Genomic DNA, 19,414 nt, shown 5'->3' on the forward strand with positions numbered 1-19,414 from the left:
TTAAAGAGATAATGTTAATAAGTGTGCTTTGGAGGAAGCGTAGAATGGTTTGCTTGTGTACTTAGCGCTTACTAAGAGGGTATGGTACTTAGCAGAAGAAAGGGGGGAATGCATTCTGAACATATATAGAACTACTTGTACAAAGACTTGAGGCAAGAGATGCAAAGACATACAGAGAATAGTAGCTATATAATAGAGCACATGAAAAGGACTAATAAGAAAGCAGAATGACTGAATATGCATGGTATCAGAAGTTAAATGCTATTTCTCATCACATAGTTGTCAAAACACACTGAAAAACTGAAAATTTCTTATTCTTCAGTTCTTTTGCTTTCTGAATCATGTGCACTTGAATTTCTTGATTCTTCTTTCACATTTTGGATTCATCTCCCTTTCTTTTCTGGAAGGACATTAGAACTGAGCTATCACTTTAGAGAAAGCTCTTTGAATCTTTCTTGATTTTGTCCTTTATCAAGGCTTGTGACCTAATAGCTGCTTAGGAAACTGTCAGCAAAGAATTTTGAAAGCAGCTCTTTGAAAGGTGCCATGGCAAAACTATGAAAAAGTATCTGTTAAATATGTCCACAGTCTCTCTAGGGGCAGTTATGGATGTCTGAAATGCTTTGAAAGCCAACAGAAAACAATTATTGCTAGGAACCTGATGAATATACATGTTTGCTTACTTCTTTCCCATTTTCCTTTTATCTCCTGATCACTATTCATCAAAAAGCAATTGTTTAATCAGCAACCTTCTGCCCCTAACCGAATTGGTAAGTGTAAGCCTATTACCAATCACTCAATGGACTTGCTATTCTTGGGGGGAAAAAAGAGAGAGAGAGAGAGAGGATGCTGGTGAACAAGAGGTTTTTTTTTGTAACACTGGGATATATTTATCTTTAAGGGAGACTTCAAAATAATTGATGAGCTGGGAAAAGAGAGAGGACACAAAAAGAAGATAAGGAAAATATCTTCATAAAGGTGAGTGACAACAGGATTAAAGAGGAGAAAGGAAAGCACTAGGAAAAGGAATTTGAAGGAAGACCAGACAGCTTGAATGAGTTTGTGGATGTTTTTGGTGGCAGCAAGTTCAATAAAAATAATCTCCATTAATCCCTTTGCAAAGAGAACTGCATATTCATTAAGCAAAGGGTAGAGATGGGTTCCTTGGTCCCACTTTTACTCTTCTTATTTGGTTTAAACTTTTTTAAAAAGAATAATTAATTGACAATAGTGGTAGCTAAATTATTTGTTTAAGATGTAGACCAGCAATAGGTGTGGCAGTTTGCAAAATTCTTAGTTTTATAGCGACAAAACATCTTCATGATTGATAGAATGTTTTGTTTTCCATTTGGCTACCATCTACAAAGAACCATATAATTGGTTTCTTATAACTCATTTCTCCCAGGATAAAGGCTCTGAAGATTAAACTAAGAAACCAAGCAAGGCAACATTTTCTTTTAAATACTTCTGTTTTGGTCCACCATTGTTTTTAAAGACATAGGATCTCAAAAAAAATAATAATTCAAAGGACTATAGATTTGTTGCTAAAAGGGATTTCTGAGGCTTTGTTGTCTATCCTTTTCCTTGTTTTTTTACAAGTGAGGAAATGGAAGCCTGGAAAACTTTAGTTATTTGCTCAAGATTACCTTGGTAGTAAAGGTTAGATCTGAACTCAGCTCCTCTGACTCCAAATTCTGAACCTCTTTTGCAACATTCTGCCTCAGTTTTACAGAGATTATAATTTTCCTTTGATTAGCCTTAGATATCTATTTGTAATTGTTTATTAAAATAATTTTATCAAATTTTCTTCAAAATAATTTATCAAAATAGTGTTTTAATTTACTAGCACAAATGATTCTACTCTTTGAAGTACTTTCAAAATAAGATGAATGACAAACTCAGCAATTTAGGAAAAAATATATGTAATTTACCAATGATTCCGTAGGTGTCTCTTTTCTTTGATCTCCCTTTGCAATTTGTGAAGAGACCCAAACAATAGAGACACAATTTGAATTTCAATAGGGTAGGTATAACTGGCTTTTTCCCTTCTGAAAAACTGGGTTAAAATGTATTTTAAGTTGTAAATCCAATGAGTAAAATGGTCTGGGTTTTGTCTTCTAAGACTTTTTGTATTGATTACAAAATTATTCTTGGCAAACTTCACTCAGGAGAAGCCAAGTGATGAAATAAAAGAAGTCAAAAACCTGCTTACTTTCAGCTTAACTTTAGATGTCACCAATTTTTGGTTTTGTTTTTTATTTCTGAATTTTTCATTTCTTCTTTTAAAAGAATTTACTCTGTGACAAAAAAGTTGGGGGCTAGGGGATACTGATTTTAAAGTCTTAAAAATACTGATTCTTTTTATGTGAAATTATTCCTTGAAACCCTATGACTTCAACAGATTTCTTTTTGTTTCTCTTATTAATGAAGTTGTAGTCTGTTCTGCTCAATTAAAATGGAAAGATTATGTGCTTTTCCACATTAGATATTTGATCTAAAATGATTAGACACAAAGTCTAAGATCTCAACTAATATAAAAAGATGCTATAACTTTGGGACCACTGAATTCTACATCCATTATGTATTTACTATCTTAAAAGAAATAGTTTGTATAGATACGGATATATGATTCTCATAGATCACATCTGCAAGCATATTTTTATAAGTAATGACAGAAGAAAGTGAGATGGAAGTATATTATTTGTGTAGCTGTAGCAAGTGATGAAAAGTAGGTCATAAAAACTTCTTTACAGACATTCAATAACAACTTTTGGGTTTTTGTGAAGCATTTACAGGGGAACCTAAACATAAATTCATAATGGGAGTAAAGGATCTTGGTAATTTAAAAAGTATGTATAGAGAGGGTGCTGTTAGTACTGCTAACAAAATTGTAGCAATTGATTTCTTACATGATGTCATTTAACTATGATTTTGTTTTATAAACTGTCCTCAGTGTGCTGTTTTACACAATTTTGCTTAGATTACATAATGTTCAACTTTTAGCCTTAGGTAAAAACAAATTTTGGTATATACAAAGTTAATTTAAAAAGGACCAATAGGCCTAAAAGACCAATAGGCTTAAATTAAGTGAAAAGGGTTTCTTTAATGTAAGGAGTAACTACCTAACAGTCAAATAGATTGTAGCATACCAGGTATATTAGCATCTTGAAAGTATGATTGGTGTATTGATATTATATCTTATATGTTCATATACTGCATTCATGGTCATGTTACTTATTGGTTATTGTATTTCCAAATCTTCAATCCAAAGGACAGAGGAATACCTGGGCAGGACAATATTTGCCAGAGGGTCCTAGCTCACACCTTGTTGGACTACATTCCTTGCCAAGTCACATGTTTGTTTAACCTCCTCCTCTTTGATTACATGATTGTCAATTGAGCCAGTGTTAAAGCCTATGCCATGTCACATATTCATTGGCTACCTCCCATTCCACATTCCTAAACTCTTCAATAAAATTTTGAAGGCACATGTAATGCCCTCTTTCAATACCATCAGAGGGGCATGGCAAGATGTAGCCCATATTTTTTAACTCCTTGTCTCTGAGTCTTTATTCCTTTGTCTCTTTCTCTTCTCTATCCATTTCCCCTCAGTTTCCAATCTCCTTCTCACGTGTCCACCCACGAGAATTTTAATATGTAACTACAGGAGGTTACACAGATCTGTTTCTGGGAAAAATAGATTGCGTTAAGGAGAGGTAAATTTCTTGTCACTAAGATCTGTAAGGAAGCACTGAATGACTATTTAAAAAAGATATTGCTGAATGAATAATGATGAATCCTGTATCCAAGTGTAGCAGTCTAGCCCATAGGTATTGTGGAGAGACAAGGATTGTGAGTGAGCATATGGCCATTCTGCGCATGGCAATGAACTCTATTCCCAGCGTGGCTGAAGTTAGGGTGCGAAACCTTGCTTCCCTTTGTCTCACTCACCTGAGGATAATAACCCCACCTTCACTTTGTCATAATTTGCAATTATCCAATGGCAATACACTATGTACCTCATCTATATGTATTGAGGCATCAAGTAACTTATCAATATGTATTGAGTTCATTTGCATATCAAAGAGAATAAAAGAAAGGGATGCAGCCAGCTCCTCCCACTTTGAGGACATCGACAGGTTTGCCCTACAGACCAACTTCTCCTCTTTCTCTCTCCTCTTTTTCTATCCTGAGGCCTGGCCCTTCGGTCAGGTCTCTCTCTCTGTCTCTCTCTATTCCAATGCTAATACCTAGCATTGGCTAACTCTTTCAGTCTCTAATCTCTCTCTCTACTGAGCTAGTATTATCCTCTGACCAGGGCAGTGTTGAATTGGGATCACTGGATGGGAATAGCCTGAAAAGTAATGTCCAGTGGTCGGAGCATGGCTGTGGCTCCCGAATATTAATAATTGATTACTGACTCATTACTCATATCTCAAAGATCGGCTCTTTCACACCCTTCACAGGATTCACAAACTTCTATCCTTTTTCTATTTTCCTACCATAAAGCTTCTCGCTGGCCGGGAGGCTTTACCAAATGTCAGACACAATGACCTCTGAGGTCATTTCCAATTCTAAAATTGTATGATTTGGCCATTAATGTTGAAATTAAATGTTACTTATGAAAAATAAAGAACCACAACTGAAAACTCCCATAAGCTTTCCTTTCATTAAAAATATACTAAAATTACTACTAGTTTAGCCATATCTCCTGCTTTTTTTTTTGTCAATAAATACTTTAAGAAAGCTTTCTACCAAAAGATGCCTCTTCTCTTAACTCTCTAAGATCTGGCTTCCTACCTCTTCATTCAGCTAACATTGCTCTTTCTAAAGCCAATGATGTCTTAATTGCCAAATCCAAAAGCATTTTCTCAGTCCTCATCCTTTTTGACCTCTCTGCAGCCTTTAACATTGTCATTCACTCCTTTTCTCTATAGATTTTCAGGATACTACTCTCCTGGTTTTCTTCTATCCATCTAACCATTCTCTTTCAGTCTCCTTTGTTGGATCTTCATTATCATGCCCACTAACAGTGAGTAGCTCACAGGGCTCTGCTTTGGGACCTCTTCTCCCTCTACACTTAATGATCTTATCAGCTCACATAGATTTTATTAGTGTCAGTATTCTGATGGTTTTCAAATCTATTTATTCAGTCCTAACCTCTATGCTACTCTAGTCTTGCTTCTCTGCCAATTGGACAATCTACCTAGATGTTCAAGAGGCATCTTAAACTCAACATGTCCCAAACTCCTTATTTTTCTGACTAAATTTCTCCCCTATTACAAACTTCCCCAATACTATGGAAGGCACCACCATTCCCTTAAGCCCTCAGGTTCACAACAGAGTGGGCATCCTTAACTCCTCACTATCTCTCATCTCTTATATCTAATCCATTGAGAAGGTCTGTCGATTTTACCTTCCTGACATCTCTTGAATATGTCCTCTTCTCTTCTTTAATACCAGGAGCTCTCATCTCCTCATTCCCAGTCTATCGCAATATTCTACTGGTGGGTCTGCCTCCCACACATCTCTCCTTACTCCGGTCCATTCTTCATTTATTCTGAAAAATGATTTTTCTAAGGCACAGGCCTAATCATTTCACCTTTCTGTTCAATAAACTCTAGTGGCTCTCAATCACATCTAGGATCAAGTACAAAATCCTATATTTAGCTTTCAAAACTTTTGTTATCTAACCCCTACCCACTTTCCAGTTTTTTTATACCTTCTCCAGGTACACTTTGATCCAATGACCCTGGCCTCCCTACTGTTCCTGAAACAAGACACTCTATTTCTTAGCTCTAGGAATTTTTATCATTTGTCTCCCATGGCTGGAATGCTGTCTTTCCTCTACCTGGCTTTCCTGGCTTCCCTCAAGTTCTGGCTAAAATCCTTTCTCCTACAGGAAGACTTTTCTCTTGTTGTCCTTCATTAAGTCCAACTCTTCATGACCCTGGCTCCAGTTTTCATCATAAAAATGAGTGGTTTGCCATTTCTTTTTCCATCTCATTTTACAGAGGAGGAAACTGAGGTAAACAGAGTTAAGTGACTTGCCAAGAGTCATATTGCTAGTAAATGTCTAAAGTCAGATTTGAACCCAGAGAGTTGAGTCTTCCTGACTTCCTGATAAGCTTGCCACCCTATCTACTGTAAACCTTAAAATTTCCCAGACCCTACTTTATAAGATTGGATTAAGACCATTCCCCATTTGGGCAGTGAACTCTACTTAAAGCAGGAATGTGAGAATTCTACTTTACCTACTTGGGTCTGCCCTAGGGGAAGATAAAGTTGTAAACTCTTTTCTGAACAATGAAAAGTACTTAAATCCATACTTTTCTTAAGCTAAGTACCTATAAAGGTCAAGCAACTTGTGAATTTACAAGGAACAAAGAACTGGAAAACTTACTCAGAGTTTTCCTGGTGTGAATTACTCAAAAATCCACACCTTCTTAGGTGTGGACTAAGAATGGGTGGTCCTTTAGAAACATCTACAGTGATTGGTAGATGTAAGGACTTAGGGGAGGTGACAGAGGAAATTTTGCCCTTAAAAATAAGAGCTCAGGGAAGATCTGGGAAGTCATTCTGAAACATTCAGATTGGAGAGACTCATTCTGAGGAAACTGATTCTGAAACATTCAGATGGAGGAGGGAGCTGGTGAAAGCAGCTGAGATGCTGCTGGCCTGGTGTCATTAGAAATCCTTACTTAGATCTTATGGTGAGTTATAAAAAACTGACTGATTTCTCTTTTAAGACTCAGGTCTAGGCCATATTGGCTTGAGGCCCTTCAAACTTTTTCCTTTCTTACTCTCTCTCTTTCTTTGATTACTCATTGTATTGTTAATTAAAATCTCTATAAAACCCAATTGACTTGGGTATTTGAATAATTGAGAATATTTCCCTGGTGACCACCTTATATTTGATTTTAAAACCCAAGACACTGTAGTGAAACATATTTCTGCAGTCAAATTTACTCACCCACTCTTATATCTATCACAATTTATATCTTCCACTATTTTAATCACTACAGTTTAAGACCTCAACCATTTTAAATCTCACATACTGTGGCTATCTGTTCCTACACCTTTATTAATCCCTCTCAATCCTAGTGCCTTTCCCCCATTGACTACTTCCTATTTATCCTGGGAATAGCTTGTCTGTGCATAATTATTTATGTGTTCTCTGCCCCATTAGACTGTCTTTTGCTCCTCAAGCTTTAGGCTTCTCAAGGACCAGGACTGGGTTTTTTTTTTTTGCTTTTCTTTGTTTTCTCATGGCTCAGCATAGAGCTTAATAAATGCTTATTGACTAACTGAGAGTATAAATTTCAATAGATACTGATTCAAAGAGGTTTAAATTTGGAGATATCCTTAAAGGGAACACATTCAGAGTTTCCCAGTTTATACCTGAAACACTTTTGTTATAATTTTTTTAAATCTCTCATTTTCAAGGTTTAAATTTTAGTTTTGAAGTTTAGTTTGTGCATATCTGGAGCTTTCAGGAAAATGATTTTAGATTTTGAAAATTCATCTTGGTTTTTATTTGCCTTTCTAATTTAAATGACCTTATATCTTTTGTGTCCTGATAAGCCTGCTAAGTTTCTAGTTTTTGATTTTATGTTGTGGACTAGTTTGGTATAGAGTCAGACACTGCCAATAGCACCGACAGGCAGGTAGTCACTGATGTGAGGAAACCCTCAAGTTTCCTTATACACAAACAATCTGGTTTGGGTTCACCTCTAGGTATGTCATTTACTCTGTGCATATTTTGCCTCACCAACTGAGATTTTTAAGAGGAAGACAGAATTAGAATACAGTAGTAACCTCTCTATTCTTTCCCATAGGGGTTTTTAGCTTCTTTTTCCATTTACTAATTCAAGTGAAAATTACTTAACATGACGTGTTCTGTACCTGTTACAACTTTGGGCCAATCATAAGGTCTGGTCATTATGAAAGCTATGGAAGTAGTACTTTGTTGATTTGACTTGTGCTTATAACATACATGATGCACTACAGCATTGGATGTAGTCATTGGAAACCAGTGCCCTACATCATGGGATTTGGAGTGTTCTGAAAACAATTCTTTGCTCCACTCCACCCTTCTGGGTGGCTCCCCTAAATAGCTCCCCACCCTACAATGATCTTGATTTGCTTCTTCCTGGCCCTGAAAAAGACTCAGGGAGGGGTATGGTGGAGACAAAGGTCAGGTGGAGACACTTAAGGAGAGGTCCATGGTAGCTCCCTCTTGGGGGAGGAATGGAAAGAATGGTATTGGAGATTCACTGGTAAAACCAAGATGCTAAGAATTTGGAAGGCAGTTTCAGATAGGAGAGGGTAGAAAAATTATTCCACTCTACAATCTGGAGTTGAAGAATAGCCCAACTAAAAACTGATTTACTCTGTAGAGAGGCAGCAAGTGAAGGGGGGCGGGGGCAAGTTTTAACCCAGTAAAAGGAAACATGCTTATTATTTCTTCCCTTTTCTGTTCCTTGATCTGAAATCTTATTGTTCTATATTTCATTTGGATTTGAAAGTTTTGGTGAATTTGAGGTATGAAAATGCAAAGGAAGTTGAAAGGTTGCTCTACCAATTATTAAGAAACAGAACTAAAAGCCAATTCCCTGTAGTCAGTCAATAAATTTTTATTAAGTACCTACAATGTGCCAAACATTATGCTGCTGAGTTCTGGAGATAGAAAAACAGTCAAAAGACAATCCCTGCCCTTTGGGAGCTCATAGTATAATAGAGGAGACAAGTATATGCAAACAAATACATACAGAGATTATATAAAGATAAATCAGACATAATTTAAAAAGAAAGCACTGAAAACAAGACAAGTTGGAAAAGCCTTTCTATAGAGGATGAGCTTTTAGCTGGGACTTCAAGGAAGCCAGGAGGTAGAAATGAAGAGGGAGAACCCAGGTATGGGGACACTATCATAGAAAATTCTCCCATCTGAGGGATGAGGTGTTCTGTATGTGGAAAAGTAAGAAGGCCAGTGTTACTAGACTGAAGAGTACATGGCAGAGACTGAAGTATAGAACAAACTAGAGGGAGAAGAGGTTATGGAGCCTTTAAAAGCCAAACAGAAGATTTAAAAATATGATTCCACAGGACATAGAGAGCCATTGGGTGAGGAAGGGGTGTATATACCATGGACAGACTTGTGCTTTAGGAAAATCATTTTGGTCACTGAAAACAGGATGAATTAGAGTCATGAAAGACTTGAGGCAGATAGATCCCTTTCGCAAATAAGTGGATGAAGGTCTGTGCCAGAGTGGTGGGACCCACAGAGGACCCTCTTTGAGAGGCAGACCTTGGGTAGAGTTTAGAAATGGAGGAGAGTGAGGAGTCAAGGATAACATTTAAGTTGTGTGAACCTGAAGGTCTGGGAGGATGATTAGGGATCTATAAAGCAAAAACTATTTTCATAATAATAAATAGTAAGGCATTTAAAATATCGAATCTCAGAAACATTGTTAGAAATAGCCCATAGAAAGAAAATCTTTATTTGGGTGGCCCCGTGATAATTTTTAGGCAGATAAAGGGATCCTAAATCCAAAAGTTTGAGAATTGTTGTCTTAGAGAATCTCCTGGAGCATTGAGAGGTTATATGATTTGTCCTCAGTCATTAGGCAATAGGTACCATAATCAGACTTGAATCCAGATCTCCCTCCTTCTCAGGACACTTAACTCATCCTTGTACCATTCTGTCTCTTATGGGTGGTTGCTTTTTCATGATTTTTTTTCTCCCATGGTGGGGAAGGGAGTGATTCGTTGTTGTTATCTATTAAACTGGTACTTTGGCGAGAATTGACAGCATGACCTTTGCTTAAACAATACAAATAAATGACTAAGGCAGAAATTCAATGGGTGTTTCTGATCATTATTAGTGATTGATTTTATAACATAATGTAGACATAAAAGGGCGTATCATAAGTGAAGTAGAACTATAGGGAACACATTACTTATCAGGTTTATGGGTTAGAAGAGCAATTTATGAGTAAACAAGAGATGGATAACATTGTGAGATGTAAACTAGATAATTTTGAGCACATGAAATTTAAAACATTTTGTACAAATAAAAGAAATGTTGCCAAGATTACAAAGAAAACAGAAATTTAGGAAAAAAGTGTAGACAGCTTCTTGGATAGAGGTCTCACATCTAAAATATATAGATTAGGGGGCAACTGGGTGACTCAGTGAATTGAGAGCCTGGTCTAGAGACAGGAGGTCCTAGGTTCAAATCTGGCTTCAGACACTTCCCAACTGTGTGACCCTGGGCAAGTCACTTGACCCCCATTGCCTAGCCCTTACCACTCTTCTGCCTTGGATCCAATAGTATTGGCTCCAAGATGGAAGGTAAGAGTTTAAAAAAAATCTCCCCTTACAGGTATTATTCATATCATATTGTCTAATATGACTAAAGGACAAAATGGCAGATGTTGGCAGATATGTGGAAAAATGACACTAATAGAGTGTTGGTGGAACTGTGAGCTGATTCCATCATTTTGAAAGCAATTTGGAATTATATCCAGAGTTATAAAATTATGTGTACCCTTAGACCTATCAATGCCATTACTGGGTCTGTATTCCCAGGAAAAAAGGAAAATAACCCGTATGTTCCAAAAAGTTTATAGCAGCTCTCTTTGTGATGAAAAAGAATTAGAGATTGAGAGAATGTCTATTAGTTGGGGAATGGCTAAACAAATTGTAACTTATGATTATAATGGAATACTACTGTGTTGTAAGAAATGAGGAACAGATTAATTAAAGAAAAACTTCATAGAAATGGGTAGAATCAAGGAAACATTATGTATAGCTACAGATTTAGTATTTGAAGAATAACTTGTCAATATTCATCTCCAGAGAATGAATTTTAAAATAGAGGCACAAAAGAAAGTATCTATATCTATCTATCTATCTATCTATCTATCTATCTATCTATCTATCTATCTATCTATCTATCTATATCTGTTTGTTGGATGGTGCCTTTTATGGTGCTGGGAAGGGAGTGATTGACTGAGATACCTGGAAATAGAATCTAATAATTTTTAAGAAATGAAAAAAGATCATTCTAATAGAGAAAGATATGTAACAATTAAAAAAAACCATTGGTTTTTAAATAACAAAAAAGTGATTGAGGTTATCAAATAGCTACTTATGCTTTTAATTCCTTAATTCTATATGAGAAATATTCTATAGATGTATCAGTTTTGGAAAAAGTAAGCTAAATAAAACATATTAGCGATGGTGATTTGTACTATTATAGAGGAAATGTTATGATAATTTATTAATTAGGAAAATCACAATTAGAAAAATGGAGACTGATCAAATGAAATGGAATGGATTAAAAAAGGTGGTGTTGGTTCCCACAAAATATTAAAAGATTCTAAGGAAGATCTATATCATAAAAAGGTTAAAGAGAAAAATGGAAAAAAGGAAGAAAATGGATAAATATCCCACAATGTGAGAAGGAATGACTAGTTTGTGATTTGTACCAGTAAGGGTATTTACCTTGATTAGATTATGGATCTACTAATATATCCAAATATTAGCCACAATATATGGTATTTATTAGTTTTATTTACCAATACCAGTTTTCAAAGCTCTCAAAAAACCCCATTAATCTTTATGTACACAAATCCTCCAGTTTTAGTAAAAAAAAAATTCATTAAATGTTATGTTTACCCCCACATGACTGACATTGTCATGGAATATAAATGTTAACTTGAGTTAGGTAATGAATTTGGAGGATATTCAAGGATATTAAATTCAGATTAGTGACAAATGGGAAAATATATTAGATTATAACCAATTGTGTTCTAGCCAATCAAAATGTAATCTTTTTGATATTGGATAGAGGTTCTTTGTCTTCAGGCTACATTACATATAAGGTATCAACATATCACCTGATCAGTTTCCCAAATTGACTGTAACGTATACTACAGTATGTTTCTGCCAATAGGCAACATTTTTTTTTCCCTGGGAAAAATTATAAGGTATTGATTCTACAATCTTCTGTACATTTAAATTACAGAATCAAAGAAAATTAGATACTTAGATGAATTGGTTCACTCTCAAGGCATCTATCTCACATGAAGGATACATGTGTAATGAGTGAAATTAAAACCATGCACACCAAACCAGATTGGAATAGCTTGCTTTAATAATGTAACTGCAAGGCCAAAACTGGAAATGCCAATTTGGCCATTTTGATGTCAGTGATTACATGTGTCAAACTGGACAGACTCTACCTCCATTAGAGTCTCGTATTATATATAAAACTGCCAAAGTCAGCAGACAATATGTGTTGTATATGTATATATTAAACAACTTATGGCAACTTTTCTTCGTGTTTTTCTTTGTCACTTGGATACTCAAAAGATGCTGTGAAAACACCCTGCATCTTCTTCTAGAATCATTAAAAAAATCCTACAACAGCATCCTTTTTATTATGTGCAGATTTTCCAAACTCAACATATTGTATCAATTAAATCTCATATGCTGCTGCTAATACAGTATAAATAAATATTGTCTTCTATTCCACAGAAGGAACTCTTTGTTTGAAATCTCTTCCTAAAATCTGTGATTATAGATTATAATCTTATGTCATCATTTTTGCAAAGACTACTTTTCTCCCTTCTTCCAGAAAGATAAAATTTCCATTTGACTTCAGATTCTTAAACTGTTACTTTTGTTCACTGTTTACTTTAAAAATTCTGGGCCATGATGTTTAATTAGTGGAAAGAGCTGGCTGTATAATTGTGGCAGTCAAGATTGCTACTAAATAATTGGAAGCCAAATGCAATGGGTGTGATTTCATACGGGAATTTAAATTCTGTGCAACTCTAAGACTTGCATTTGGGGAATTGGAATTGGAAATAGGGACTAGGGAAGAGAAAAGTATCTGGCTGTTTATGTTGATTATCTGAGGAATCATAAAGGTTTGTGCATAGAAGAATCAATATTACAGTAGCTATGGAAACAGTCAGGAAAAATGCCATGAGCTATAACCTGCAAGTGTTGTTTTTTTATAGTTTAGACTCATCTTAAATGCCCAACTCAAATAAAGACAGCCTCTATAGAAATCTTTGTTTTCCAGTTTTTCAAAATCCTATATTCTCTGAAAGGCCTTCCTTTAAATACTATTACAGTGAATACTTTTATTGCACATGCTGGGTTTGAAATATAGGGTCTTTTTAGTTCAGAGAACTATTCTTATACAAGCTCACAGTGAAAGAATATTTTGGAAAAGTTGGGAACATTGCCTTATTTTTCAACACTCATATTCATAGATTATTTCTTTCCAAAAAAGTTATTTCTAAATTAAACTCCAATCATTCTTGGGGTGTTCTTAACTTTTAATTCTACTTCTACAAAATATTGTATATGTCCTATCAACTTCTAGAGATCCCATTTTCAGAATTTCAGTAACAAAAGGCAGCTTGTGCTTTCTGATATTATACCGTCAACATCTTTTTTTTTTTAATTTAAGGGATTATAAATATAATGAATAATGGAGTAGCTATCCAGCTATGAAAGATTTGTTGAATTCTAAAGATATTGCTAATAATATGGATAACTATCATTATACCAATATAGATTTTTTTAATTCCAAGGAACTTTAAATGCTTCATTTATTTGAGCCAAATTATTCTTAGTGAGTATTCTAATTTTAAATGAGAAAATTTGATCTCAGAAAGGCCATGAATAACAATTTCAAGGTTATAAGACTTGTTAATGATTAGAACAAAACATAACTCCATTCTTTTAACTTCTCCCTAGATTTTTAGCTTTGTAGCCTCCTAAAATGTCATAATTTTATAGGATACACATACACTATGCTGAAAGTAATGTGTCAGCTGGAAGATTATGCCTCTGATCACTCACTGTGGAAAGAATAATGAAGAAAATTCTGTGATTAAACCAATATATTTTGGAGAATAATAATTATTTTTCAACAGGAACAGATTCTTTTTTTGGGGGTCTAGTTGCCCCAGTGTTTGAGGGGAAAAGAAAGGTCCATTGATACCATTATTTTAAAAAAAGATATACTTTCTTTGATACAATTTTTCAGAGTGAGACCTGAAGTCAAGCATATTTAAGATATACTTCATTTAAGATATGCCTCATATATTGCCTATGTGACCATGGGCAAGTCACTTAAAATTGAGATTGCTAATTGTACACAATAACAGCAATATTGGACAATGATTTTCTATGAAAATTTGGCTACACTGAGCAAGGCACAGATCAGGAACAATCCTGAAAGATTTATGTAGTGGGGAATGCTCTCCACCTCCAGAGAAAGAACTGTTGGACTCATCATGTACATCGGTGTATTTATGGTTTTATTTTGGAATTTTGGTTATTTATAACTTTGCTCTTACAACAATGGCCAATGTGGAAGTATGTTTTGCATGGCAAAAAAATGAAGTTATTTACTAAAAGAGCCCTTCTTTTCCTCTTCCTCATGTCACTTACTTAGATATCTTATTTTATCCCTGTCCCATACAAAGTCATGGCTGTTCAGTTTTCCAGGAAAACACCCTTGATCTCATTCTCTCCAATATTCTACAACAGATGGACTCCACTATCTTTGCCAACTCTCTCTTTAATCTTCAATATTTCCCTATCTATAAGCTTCTTCAATTCTCTCTCTCTCTCTCTCCCCCTATATATATGTGCCCATTTCTCCCTTATCCTTAATAATTTTTTTTTTACTTGATCTGACTATCCCTAATCAGCTTCTCCATTTCCAATTTTTCTTCCCCTCACTCCCTTCTAAACCATACACAAATCTGGCTTCTGTAATAAATGAAAGTAAAATTATTAAATGTAATATTAATTTTTTAAAAAGATTGTGGTTGCCGTTATAAAATTTACTCTCAAGTCAGGAGTCTGTTAGTAGCTCTTAACAATAAGGGTTTTTTTTGTTTTTTGTTTTTTAAAGAAAAATGGAGATATAGAAAAAAAAGGGAAATGTAGGAAAGGAACAGAAAATTTCACCTAGCTAAATACCTAAGGTGAATCAGGAAGCCTGCCAAAGACCACAAAAAATCCTCGAATGCCACCACTAGAATGCCACCAGAGCTCCAGCTCAAGACCATTTTCTACCGGCACCAACGGGAGGGGAGGGGGGCGGCGGAGAGAAGGGGGAGAAAAGGAGAGAGGGAGAGAAAGACGGGTGGGGTGGGCGAAGGGAGGGGGAGAGGAGGGTGTGAGATGAGAGAGGAAAAGAGGAAGAGGGAGAGGGAGAGGGAGAGAGAGAGACCCAGACCTCCCCTCATGCATCACACCTTTTTACTCCAGTCCCTCTCTGTCATGCAAAGTAAGAACATAAAGTGGGATGCGGGATAGGACAAACTTAGGGAGTGGTTTCTATCTACACACATCTAACTCATTCAAATGACATGCCCTCTCCAAAATGACTGTTGATCTTTCAATCGCCAGATCTCAACCTTTTTGAACTTTGTTCAACCTCTGACATTATGATTATTCCCTTCTCCTTGATTATTTTTTTGTCTCTCTAGGTTTTCATGACATTTTTCTCTTCAGGCTTTTATCCTACCTATATGACTCCTCCTTAGTTTTTTCTAGTATGTCCATGAAGGATAGGTGTCACCCAAGGCCCTATCTTGGGCCCTCTTTTCTTCTCCTTTATTATTTTGTTTGATGAATATCATCAGCTTTCAGAGGTACACATCATCTCTTTGCAGACAGCTCCCTAGGTTTCTACATCCAGCTCCAATGTCTTTCCTGAATTCCAGTCCTTCATCTTAAACTGCTTTTTAGGTATCTTGACCTGTGTCTTCCCTGGACATTTAACAACCAACATGTCTAAAGCATAACTCATTATCTTTATGGAACATTATCTGTTCCTTTGTTTATGAAGTATTTCAAGGATCAACCCCAGCAGGATCCTCTTCCTATGTTAATCTACCCTTACAATGATAATGAGAAGTATTTCACCAGGCTAGAAGATATGAAGCAGTTGTCAAACAAAACAAGCAAGACCCCCAGTGAGTAAGCTTTAAAAAAAATAACTTTGATGAAAGTGACTATTTTGGCCTGAAATGCCTATTCCTGGGGTTGGGAAGAGGTCCATTAGGATAATAGTAATAGTTCATATTCTCATTCTTAAGAAAACTTTTTTTTGGTTAAATTTTAACCATGAAAGACATTTAAATATATAAAATAAGGAATAAATTCTCACCTAGAATCAAGCATTTTACAAAGATCAAGGATCAACAATGAATAAATTTTAATTACTGTTTTTATCTCATGTGAAAGGCAATGCATATATCTAGTCATTCTTAGTATCTCTTCATGTAATAATCCTTCACATTTTGCCATACTTTTATGCTTCATTTTATATAAATACGTATTTTAAAATGTTATTTAATTACATGAATATTCCATAATGTGGTAGAGGCATGGAGAGAGAGAGAGAGAGAGAGAGAGGATTTATAAGCCAAGATGCAAGAAACAAGCTGGGGACTTGACCTGCCTGTCAATCAAGGAGAAGGTTCCAAACAATGTCCCCAGGGGAGGCAGTTGAGGGGGGGGGGGTCTGGCCTTAGAGAGGAGAAGAAGCAGGAACTTGGACTTTTGACTTTATCTCTCTGGCTCTGGCAGTTGAGCCTGACTGAAGGGGAAGAAGCTGAGAACTGATCCCAGTTAGCTTTTGTCCATGAGTGAAGGATCCTTATAGGGCTGGCTTGGCTTTGGGCTTTCTGATCAAGTGGAAACCTCTGCTCTCTCTGAGATTTGACTGACCAAGAGCTGGAGGAAAGCCAAGCTGAAGGAGAGACTTTTTTTGGTGACTTTGTGAAAAAGAAAGAAGATTTTAAACAGTTGCCCTCCATCCATCTCTCTGTCACAGTTTGTGACAAGACTGATTATTTCCATAACCCTCCTAAATTCTCCTTGTAGTTTAAGGAAACCCTCATCCCTCTTACCTCAGTTTCTCATCCTGTTATCACAATAAACCCCTTGCCTGATAAAAGAAAGGAAGAAAGTTTTTCTTTATAAATATAATAGTCCACTCAGGAGGGGAGAAGCCTAAGGCTTCAAGAAGAAACTGGGAGGGAGAGGGTTGGAGAAGTGAGGGAGGAAGAGGGAGGAAGAGGTTAGGAAATAGATTGATCCATCAGCCATCAGTAGGGATCTTTAGGAAATCCCCAGAGCATTCCCCTATATCAGTATTTCTATCTCTGTAGTACCTCTACCTCCATTGTAACTAAGTACCATCAAGTGTGTTCCCATACCAGCAGCAGTTCTCTAGTCATAAGCCAGAGTGCATCAGTCACTGCAGCAACAAGAAATAGTGTCACACAGATTTACATTTCTATTTCAATAATCTATTGTCATTCTTTGATAGATGTTTTTAGTTTAGGCCTAATGCAAATAAAGCAACTATTGATATTTTTACCAAAAATTTTTTTCCCCTTTTCTTTTTTTTAAACCTTTATCTTCTCTCTTATAATTGAATACCAGTATCCATTTCAAGGCAGAAGACAGTAAGAGAAAAGCAACGAGGGTTAAGTTACTTGCCCAGGATCACATAGTTAGAAAATGTCTGAGGCTAGATTTAAACCCAGGTCCTCCTGACTCCAGGCATGGTTCTCTATCCATTGGAGTACCTAGTGACTCCTAAATTTTCCCCTCAATATTCTCATTATTGTCAAGGGCATCACTATCCTCCCAATTACTCTACTGTCAACTTTGGTGAAATTTTCTATTCATCACTCACACAGCCACATATTTAATTCCTAGTAAATATGTAATTTTTATCTTCTCTTCCTATACATCTCCTTTTCTTTACATGCTAGTTTAGTTCCTCATCACTTTTTGCATGGATTGTTTCAGGTCTTTCAATTCATTTCCTTATCTCCAGTCTCTCCCTATTATGATCCATCCTATTCAGTTGTCAGTGTTTTTCTTAAAGCACAGGTCTGACCATGTTACTCCCTCTCTCCTCACCATACACACACACACTCAGTAAACTCCTGTGGCTCCCCATGATCGCCATGATTTTAATGTGAAAATCTCCTTCTGACATTGAAAGTCTTACAACTAGTCCCCTTCCTGCCCTGACTGGACTTACACTTTACATCCCACCAAACCCAAATTCAACAATCTAGCTTCTTTGGCCTCCTTGCTGTTCTAGCTGTACCAGATACACTGGGCTGCTTCGCTCAATCAATCAACATTTATTAAACACCTACTATGTACCAGATTCTGTGTTAAGATCTGGACTCGCAGGAAATTTTTGCCTCCCATCTTTAGGCCTTTGTACTCCCTGACTGTCTCCTTATTCTTCCACAGCCAGAATGATTTCCCTCATTACCTCTGTCCCTTGAATTCCTTTAAAAATCATGAAATATCACCTTTTGCAGTAGACCTTTCCTGCTTATTCATCCAGAATTCCAGTGCCTATTATTTGATATTTCCTTCCATTTGCATTTCTTCTATCATTTTTATCTTTTAAGTGTAGAGGTATTTTAATTCTATTTTCTTGATTAGAATGTGAACTGTTTGAGGGCAAGAAGTTTGTTTTTGCCTTTCTTTGTACTTCCAGTGTTTAGTATGATGCTTGGTGTATAATAGGTACCTAATAAAGGCTTGTTGAAGAAGTCCTCTCAGTCCTCTGAAAAATTCTCTAGTGTAAATTAAAGAAAAGCTCTCTATATCAGAAACCACAAGTCTAAACCAAAAAAATTTGTTTTTGAAAGGGTGGCATTTTTTATTGCCAAACTTAACACAAGGGATACTTTGTTTTATTAAAGAAATTTAAAGTTTTATCAAGAGTTTCCAATTCAGGATTTGTTTATTCCATGCATGTAGGAGGCCATTTGAGTAAGAGCCATTTTAGATTACTTAGGGTGAATTCCTAGTCCTTCTTAGATGAAATCTCACAAGAATCTCATTTTTTAAAATAGATTCAGCTCAGTGTTACCAGTTGTTCTGTTGTTTCTTTGACTGGGTGGGTCCCTATTCTGCTGCCTCCTTGCCCCTGCCAAGTGGCTTGGGATGGGCAGGTCCCCTACTCTGGTCTCTGCTGCCTCAGGCTTTTTATTCCTTCACTGCCTCAAGCCATGTGGAAGCATGTTGGTCTGTCTCTATTTGCCTCCATTACCTGTGCAAAGTGGCTTAAGCTGGGCTAGTCCATTACATTGCAATACCCTGCAGGTACTCTGCAGCTATGTGGAAAGTTGTAGGTTTCCTGCCCTCTCTGATTTCACTGCCTGCACCTTGGATTAGTCTGGACCGATCCACTATGTTATCCTTTTTGCCTTCTATACCTGTGTGGAGTGACTCGGTGTAGGCTCATTCCTGTTCTGCAGCTTTGTTGCCTCTGGTAGAGTAGCAGAATGTTTGATTGGTAGGAGTTCTTTCAGTTCCTATAGATTCT

This window comes from Monodelphis domestica, chromosome 4 (assembly GCF_027887165.1).
Source record: "Monodelphis domestica isolate mMonDom1 chromosome 4, mMonDom1.pri, whole genome shotgun sequence".
In the NCBI taxonomy this organism is placed as follows: domain Eukaryota; kingdom Metazoa; phylum Chordata; class Mammalia; order Didelphimorphia; family Didelphidae; genus Monodelphis; species Monodelphis domestica.